General features: G+C 30.3%; 1 protein-coding gene across 2 annotated transcripts in view; it reads left to right on the top strand.

Annotated features, from left to right (window-relative positions):
- LOC107452561 (uncharacterized) overlaps nt 1–7,554 on the top strand; it is a 275,849-nt gene that overhangs the window by 175,658 nt on the left and 92,637 nt on the right. The window lies entirely within an intron of this gene.

Genomic DNA, 7,554 nt, shown 5'->3' with positions numbered 1-7,554 from the left:
ATATATATATATATAAATTATTAACTAATCACCTGTAATATCAGCAATTAATATTTCACTTAACTTGGTATTATTTTTTAACTCATTTCTATCTTTCATCTTTCATACAGTTTTGTCTGAAAGGTACAATTTGATGTGAAAAATCTATAACCCATTTCAGCTTCAAAATAAATGACACTTAACAAAATTTAAGGAGGATCTATTTTCAGAAATTTCTTCAAACTCAAAGAAATAGTTTTGATTATATTCAAAAGCTCTAACTCTTGAAATGAATGAACGGAAGTCATTATTAGTCTAGACCTGGGTTTAAGAGACGTCAAAATGCGGTCTTCTTTTGAAATATGATTGTAACTGTCAATTGTAAAGACATTTACCAAAGGAAAGAAATTATCCTGTATCACGAAAACTGATTTTCTCTATTTATTACTTTGATTCGCAACTCCAAAGAAAGATTTTCTTGTAATCTAAGATCTCTAGGAATACCTTTTTTTTTATCCACTCTTTCACCGGGAACAGCAATCATGCGTACAAACGTCATCGATCAATCTAATATGACGTCAACTTCATCTTAGATAACTTTAGCAATGTCATTAGCGGCTTGGAAGAAGTTTGAGAGAAATAAAGTTTGAGACATACGGCTTAAAGCTTGCAAACAAAGCCAGAATTGTTGAAAGACAGTAGTTATATTTTACCTTTTAAAGAATTCTTCGAATTTTTTCTAACTGAAGGAAAACTTTGATTCTGTAACAGGAGACTGCATAACGATGTACCAGATGCTTTTTTTTACTTTATGTATTTGGTTGCAAATGTATTCCTGTTTAAAAAAAACTCATTGAATCTTAGAGTTTAAATGAATGACTCATTATAGTCAGACTAGATAATCATCAATTTGTTTGCATACCAATTTTCCTTTCCTTGCTCAACAGCTTTATAGTGTGTGACTCGGGGCCTTGTACCGATGAAACCGTAATTGATTGACTTTTTAGTACTGCAAAGAGTATTTTTACTGAGTTTTTTTCTAAATTTTAGAGGATGATCTTTGTGGCTTTGGATGCAACACTGATATCTTGGTATAAGCAACGGTATAAAGATATAAGAAGTTCAATTCTTTGAGTCTTTTTTTGTGTCACTTAAAGATGGCATGACATGTTTTCTCAAACTTAAAATTCACATTGACTTGGCCAGAACATTGGAAATTTTTAGACTTAAATTTTTTAATATGACCATAGATACAAAAGTATGTTTAATATTTAAAATTGCAAGTAAAAATACCAGTTAATGTTAACTCTTTGTATACTGTTAGTAAGTAACTATACTTATACATTAATTGATACTCTGATACGACTCTAACGACTCCCGAAAATAAAAAAAAATAAAACCAATTGTATATTTGATTTTATATATTTTTGTTAGAAAACTGAGTTCACCAACGATAATGGAATATTAAAATTTTGTGCATATACTTTCTCGACTGAAATCCATAAGTAAGAAAAAAAGTACCAAAAAGAAATATGTTAATAAAACAACATGTTTGATTTATTACTTTTCAAATAGTTTCAAACACAATTCATTTAGTTTTTATCTACCATAAATATACTTTATTGGTTTTCAACTGTCTTGCAATAATCCCTCAAAACTTTGGAATCAAAGAACACCTAAAATAAAAAAAAAATATTACTTAAAGTACGTAAAACACTAACTATATTGCAAATCCAAACTACGACGAGGCGCGGTAAGGGTAACATCACACCCCAAAACCCTCATCTTACACTAGCGCAGAAATAATGTTCGCCTTTACTATTAAACAAAAGCCCGAATAGTTAAGAAAGAACAATTAGTGCAATATGTACATTCATTAGCTAGTTTTGAATCAATTACAAATTCCATGCACATTAAAAATTTCATCAATTTATTTGAGAATTCAGGGATACAACAATTACCGTTATTGTAGATTTATATTATAATTTTAATATTTAGTTAAAAACAAATAAAGATAGTTGCTTTAATTTATATTATTTTGAAATTAAAAGAAAATAGTTCCTGTATAAATTAAGTAGCAAATAAGTTAAACTGAACTTAAATGAAGAATTTAAATATACTTAGGTATTGAATTACATTTTAAACACTCATAAAATACTAATATAATTCAGTTTCTCCCATTTATAATATTCACATAGTTGCACTAAATATAAGAAATAGTCTGGAATCCAATCATCTAAAAATTTACTACTTTCGAATATTTATTAGGTCTTTTTTTTTGTAAACCATAATGATATTCATATTTTTCTATATGTAAGGAGCATTTATCCAAAAAATCCTTTAATACTCAACCACCCACATTTTATTTCTTCCTCTTTAACAGCCCTTATCTTATAGCTCAGAATTTCCTCTTTACCGAGCCATAATGAAATGGACCCTGTAACCATTAAAGAATCCCCCGCTGACTATTAAAGCTCTTTAAAAGTAACAATCCATAATCGCTAGCAAACAGCATCGTCCAAAACTACGCCAAGATATTAAAATACAGCAATCGTATCACTGAATGGCTGGAATTTGGCATAGTTTGGCTTGACGACCACTGCAAAAGTGATTTTTCCCGGAAGATTTAATAAGACATAAACTACGTATTAAGTCTGGAGCCAATAAGGATGCCAGGGGTTTCCGTTTTATGACCACCCCTCGTAAACCCCTCTGTCCACCACACCCTAAAAAAAAGAGACACTAAAAAACCCCCATCGTGAAATATAGGCTCTTTTTCCTTTACTTCCTAAAGAGTAAACTGTTAGTTTAAGAACCCATTATTATTTTGTCTGGCTGTACTTATTAGCTGTTTTATGTTTTTTTTTCTCGAAAAGACCATAGGGCCAACTTGCGAGGTATCACACTAAAACATAAAATAGAGGAGTTACTCTCTTAGCCTCTTTTATTTGTTTTTTTTTTCCTTTCTATTTTTTGGAACTATTCATCAAAGTGTAGACTTAAATTCTTTTTTGAAACTGTTCTAAAGATCTATTGCTTTTTGGGTGAGAGTAGCTTTTGAAATTTATTTTAAAGTTTGTGTATTTTCGGTTAAAATGGGTATTGTTCATGAGGTGGCATCTAAATTCACTTTAACTTCATTAATATTTTTATCATTGCAGTTAAAGAAATATTGACTTAGTAAAAAATTTCCGTAGACTTCCTGTTAGTTGATATTGGCCTAAGAAAAATATCTAATGCGTATAAACTTAATCTGAAGAGTTTTATGGCAAGAGAACTAGTTTAAATAATAGTTTATGTTGTTTCATCAATCAATGTGAATTTAAATATTTTTATTTATTGATATTTAGTACTAAGATATTTCGTAAATGGAAAAATCGATATATATTTGCTAAAGTTTTTTCTTTTTTTTTTTACAAACATATAACGTGCAGGAAAAAACATGAATCACCATAGAGCCAAAAGAAGTTCAGCAAAAAAAAAATTCCATTTTTTTCCCAATGCCCACCAGGGGAATGATGCCAATGCCATTTCCCAATGCCACGTCATACAGACATCTTAAGGGTAGATTTGTGAGCCACTTTTCCAGAGGCACCATATTATTTGGGCCAACGTTGCTCCCACAGTAAGGACAAATAGTACAGAGAATGAAAACACTTCCATGCCTTGACCGAGATGCGAGTCCAGAACCTTTATGATGCAAGGCCAGTTTCTTGATCCCTACACTGGCCGGTCGACAAAATTAAAAATAAATAATAATTTATTTTTATTATTTATTCAAATAAATAATAATAAATTAATTAAACTACTGGTACTTTCGAATTTGAAAGATTTGTTTTTAACCTTTATCTAACGTCTATGTCTTATCTCGCATGCATTGTTGTGATATTTGCAATAGTGCAAGCAAGATAACGCTGCATTAGATCAATTTAAAATATTATTTAATTATTGATGCTTTGTAAATAATTTTATAGCTTTTTATTTCTCTTATGGTTAGATCCTTTTTTTTTTTCGTTACCCATTTATTTAACTTACTATTTAGCGTATATTTTCTATAATGAAAATCGTAGATGCGCTATTACTTATTTATTAAGTTTCACAGAAGAAACATGCACCAAGTTCGACGGTAAACGACATAAAAATTTGTATCATAAGAGCACGTGTTTCCTTAAGAATATTGAAAAACAAACTAGCAATTTATTTTTAAAACTAATCTTTAAAACTAATCTTTAATTAAAACCCATAGCATATTGTCGGAGGTGAACTTCTTTATCAGCTGAAAAAAAAGTAGATTTAATTTGTTTCCTCTCTTACTAATATAAAAATACACCATAATCCTATTTACACTATCTGCAGACCATTAGGCCTTACTACTTATTTTCATTAAGTATACCTTAATAGTAAATCACACGAGTTAATTAAAATATTAGTTTGTTAAAATCTAATTAGATTTACTATTAACTAGACTTTTTAAAATTTTAAGTATCTAGTTAGTGAATTAGTAAGACTTTATTTACTCTTAAATAATGCAGAAACCAGAGATTTTCAAGTGATATGAAATTATAAAAACATTGCCGGAATGTTTATTTTCAGTTAATTAAGTATACACAATGATCTTTGTAATCCCGGTATGAAATATTCAAAAATATTCGGAAATGTTCCAAATTTCTCTAAGCCCAGTACACTTTCTGTCTAATTACTACTAGGCATGTCTAGGTTTTCTCTGGAGACACGTTTGTCTTCTGAGACGCGTTGAAACACAACAGCTATTTACTAAGCTTTATAATCTATGAGAAAATTTAAGTTAATTTTGAACCTCATCTTAACCGTATTTACTAAAATCCAGTCTTCAAACTTTCCAGAAAGATATCTGTAGTGAAATAAACTTAAAATCTCTGCAAGAAGAATGAATAAAAATTCAGTTTCAGAAACATAGTTCTAATCGCTTAAATGTACAAGAATCTAATTTTAAAAGTCTGAATTAAGTTTAAGAGGAAATATAATTAAGATTTCAGGTTAAATAACTAGTTTAAATAGTTATAATAAAGTTAAACTTGTAAATATGAGGAAGTATATTACAAACACAAAAATAGAACAAAAAATAGCAGTAGAAGTTTGTAATAATAACTTATATATTTTTTCTATATATAGATACAAGGTTGGGTGAGAAATTTTAATTATTAAAATAATTGTAATAAAAGCAATTATGACAATTAAAAAAATTTTAATTTGCTTTGTATAAAATTTAAAAACATGTTAAGCTATACTGACTTCCTTTTTTATAACTAAAATAAAACGTATGCTGAAATTTCCCATTTAGTCAAGCACTAGTGAGAATTTCTCCTGTCTTATTGCACTGACATCAGTGTACAACTCATGCAATATACTATCGATGGATGGGAAACGAACCCACCAAACAGAAGAAAGCATGATTCACTGATATGTAACATTTCGGTGAGAGTTTGTGTACTTAAGTACTCAACACCGTAGCTTTGGTCTTCCGGTTCTCTGAATTTGAAGCAAATTTATTTTTACTGGATGTTTCACAAACTCATTTCTGATACAGAGTAAAGGGATGCGATAGCCTGGTTGGTAGGGCACTGAACCCATGCCAAAGTGGTCGTAGGTTCGATCCCTGCCGGCCGAAGACTCCCCGTGTAGTAAAAGGGGACTGTTGCACGTTTAATCTGTCGAGTCTCAAAGTCCTCCATGTTCCCATAACAAATCAATACCTCTGGGGGTAAGGAATTGGAGATTGATCGTTCTCTGATTCAGATCAAAATCACGATCTGTGGATGTATGAATGGGTCCGCCTTATAAACAGGTGTGGCGTATGGGTGTGGCAGAAGTCAAATTCTTGGACATAGATGGCGCCACTGGAAGACAAGAACAATCGCCTTCCCTCTGCCTTAATGGCATACGTCAACAACAACAACAATCAACAACAGCATACAGAGTAAAACATTATGGATTAAATTACGGTATGAAGTTCCTCCACTTTGGGTACATTATCCGTAAAATCCATTTTCACCGTTGTTTTTTCGAGAAATATTTATTAGATTAGAGTTTGTCAGTGATTCTATGATAATTATTATTGTAAAAATAACGTTATACCAGAGTTTTTGTTCCGTAACATGTTCCAGTGAAAATGGATTTTACAGCAAAAAGTAAAAGCTCTCTGAGTGCCGGTACTTTTTATCGTAATTTAAACCGGGATATTTTACTGTGTAATGTGCAAAAAAAATTTTTCTTTCAAAGGGAACAATTAATATTTTTCAATTTCGGGTCATCTGCAGGTTTGGTGATTTAAAATTATACAGAATCTTTCGAAAGCATTTAATGATAATAAATTTGATAAAAATCGTTCAAAAAATTACATATACTTAAAATTTAATGATAATAAATTTGAAAGCCTTAAAAAAGATTTTTACTTTCATTCTTATTCTTATTATTGACGAATCCGTATTCCTTAGATTTTATGACATTAAACATGCAAGTATTTCTAGAAAATTGAAAACCTAAACATTTCGAACATTTAGTTTTCTCCCACAACAAAATTTTAAATGTATAATTCAAGATCTTTTGTTTCCTACACCATTATCAGATAGAAATGGAAAGAAAAAAAAACTTCCCAACATAATAATTTAACAAAAATTACTAGAATACGATGCCGTGTTCGACCATTAAAGACACGAATTATATTTCATTCTTTTACTGGCCCACTAAATGGACTCTTAGATGGTGCGTTATGAGTGCATTACTTTCAACTCACCAGTTGTTATTGTTATTATCACAATCATAATCATTAAAGAGCGAGCGTTTACAGCAACAATAATACTTAGGTTCAATTTATAAGGCTATAATTATGCGGTTTCTTTGACTAAAAAACGAGAAATGTTGTAAACTTAATTGCCTGAACATTAATGCGAAGATACATAAAATAAATTAATGAAATAAATTTGTGCGACTTTTATATCCAAAGTAGGGCTCTTTGGTTTCTGTCTAATTATATTGAAGCATTCTTTGGATTTCACTGAAATTAATAGAGGTGGAATTAAAAGCTTGCTGACATACGCGTAAGTTTCTATATTTGAATCGCTTAAGCAGAACTATTTCAGCTAATACTTTAGTAATGATATATTAAAAGGCATTTTATTGTTAAGTAAAAATTGTCGGGAATTTTCAAGGAAACAAATATTGTGTTCTTTTTAATTTCACTCTCAAATCTAAATTTTAAATTACCTCAAAATTGGGAGCAGTTTTATGCAGTTTTATATATATGTCACGGCGAAAAACCGAAATCGGTGGTTGTTGACTTTCCCCGGTGAATGTCGACAAACACCAAATACGTCGGTGAAAGATCGAATATTTTATTACATTCTTGTACATTCGGACCCTCACCGGTGTATGTCGACAATCACAGATATGCTTTGGTGAATGTCCGAAATATTTATTACATTCGATTTGATATGAATTTATTCGTGGATATAATTACATTTATTCGATATTTTAATCCTACACTGATGTTTTTCTAAGGTTAAGTGCCACTGCCCGGTATACATAATTTCAGCTTCT

The sequence above is a fragment of the Parasteatoda tepidariorum genome, chromosome 3, assembly GCF_043381705.1.
Source record: "Parasteatoda tepidariorum isolate YZ-2023 chromosome 3, CAS_Ptep_4.0, whole genome shotgun sequence".
Classification (NCBI taxonomy): Eukaryota; Metazoa; Arthropoda; class Arachnida; order Araneae; family Theridiidae; genus Parasteatoda; species Parasteatoda tepidariorum.
Note: the sequence above shows the minus strand (reverse complement) of the source record. Positions and strands in the feature narration are given on the sequence as shown.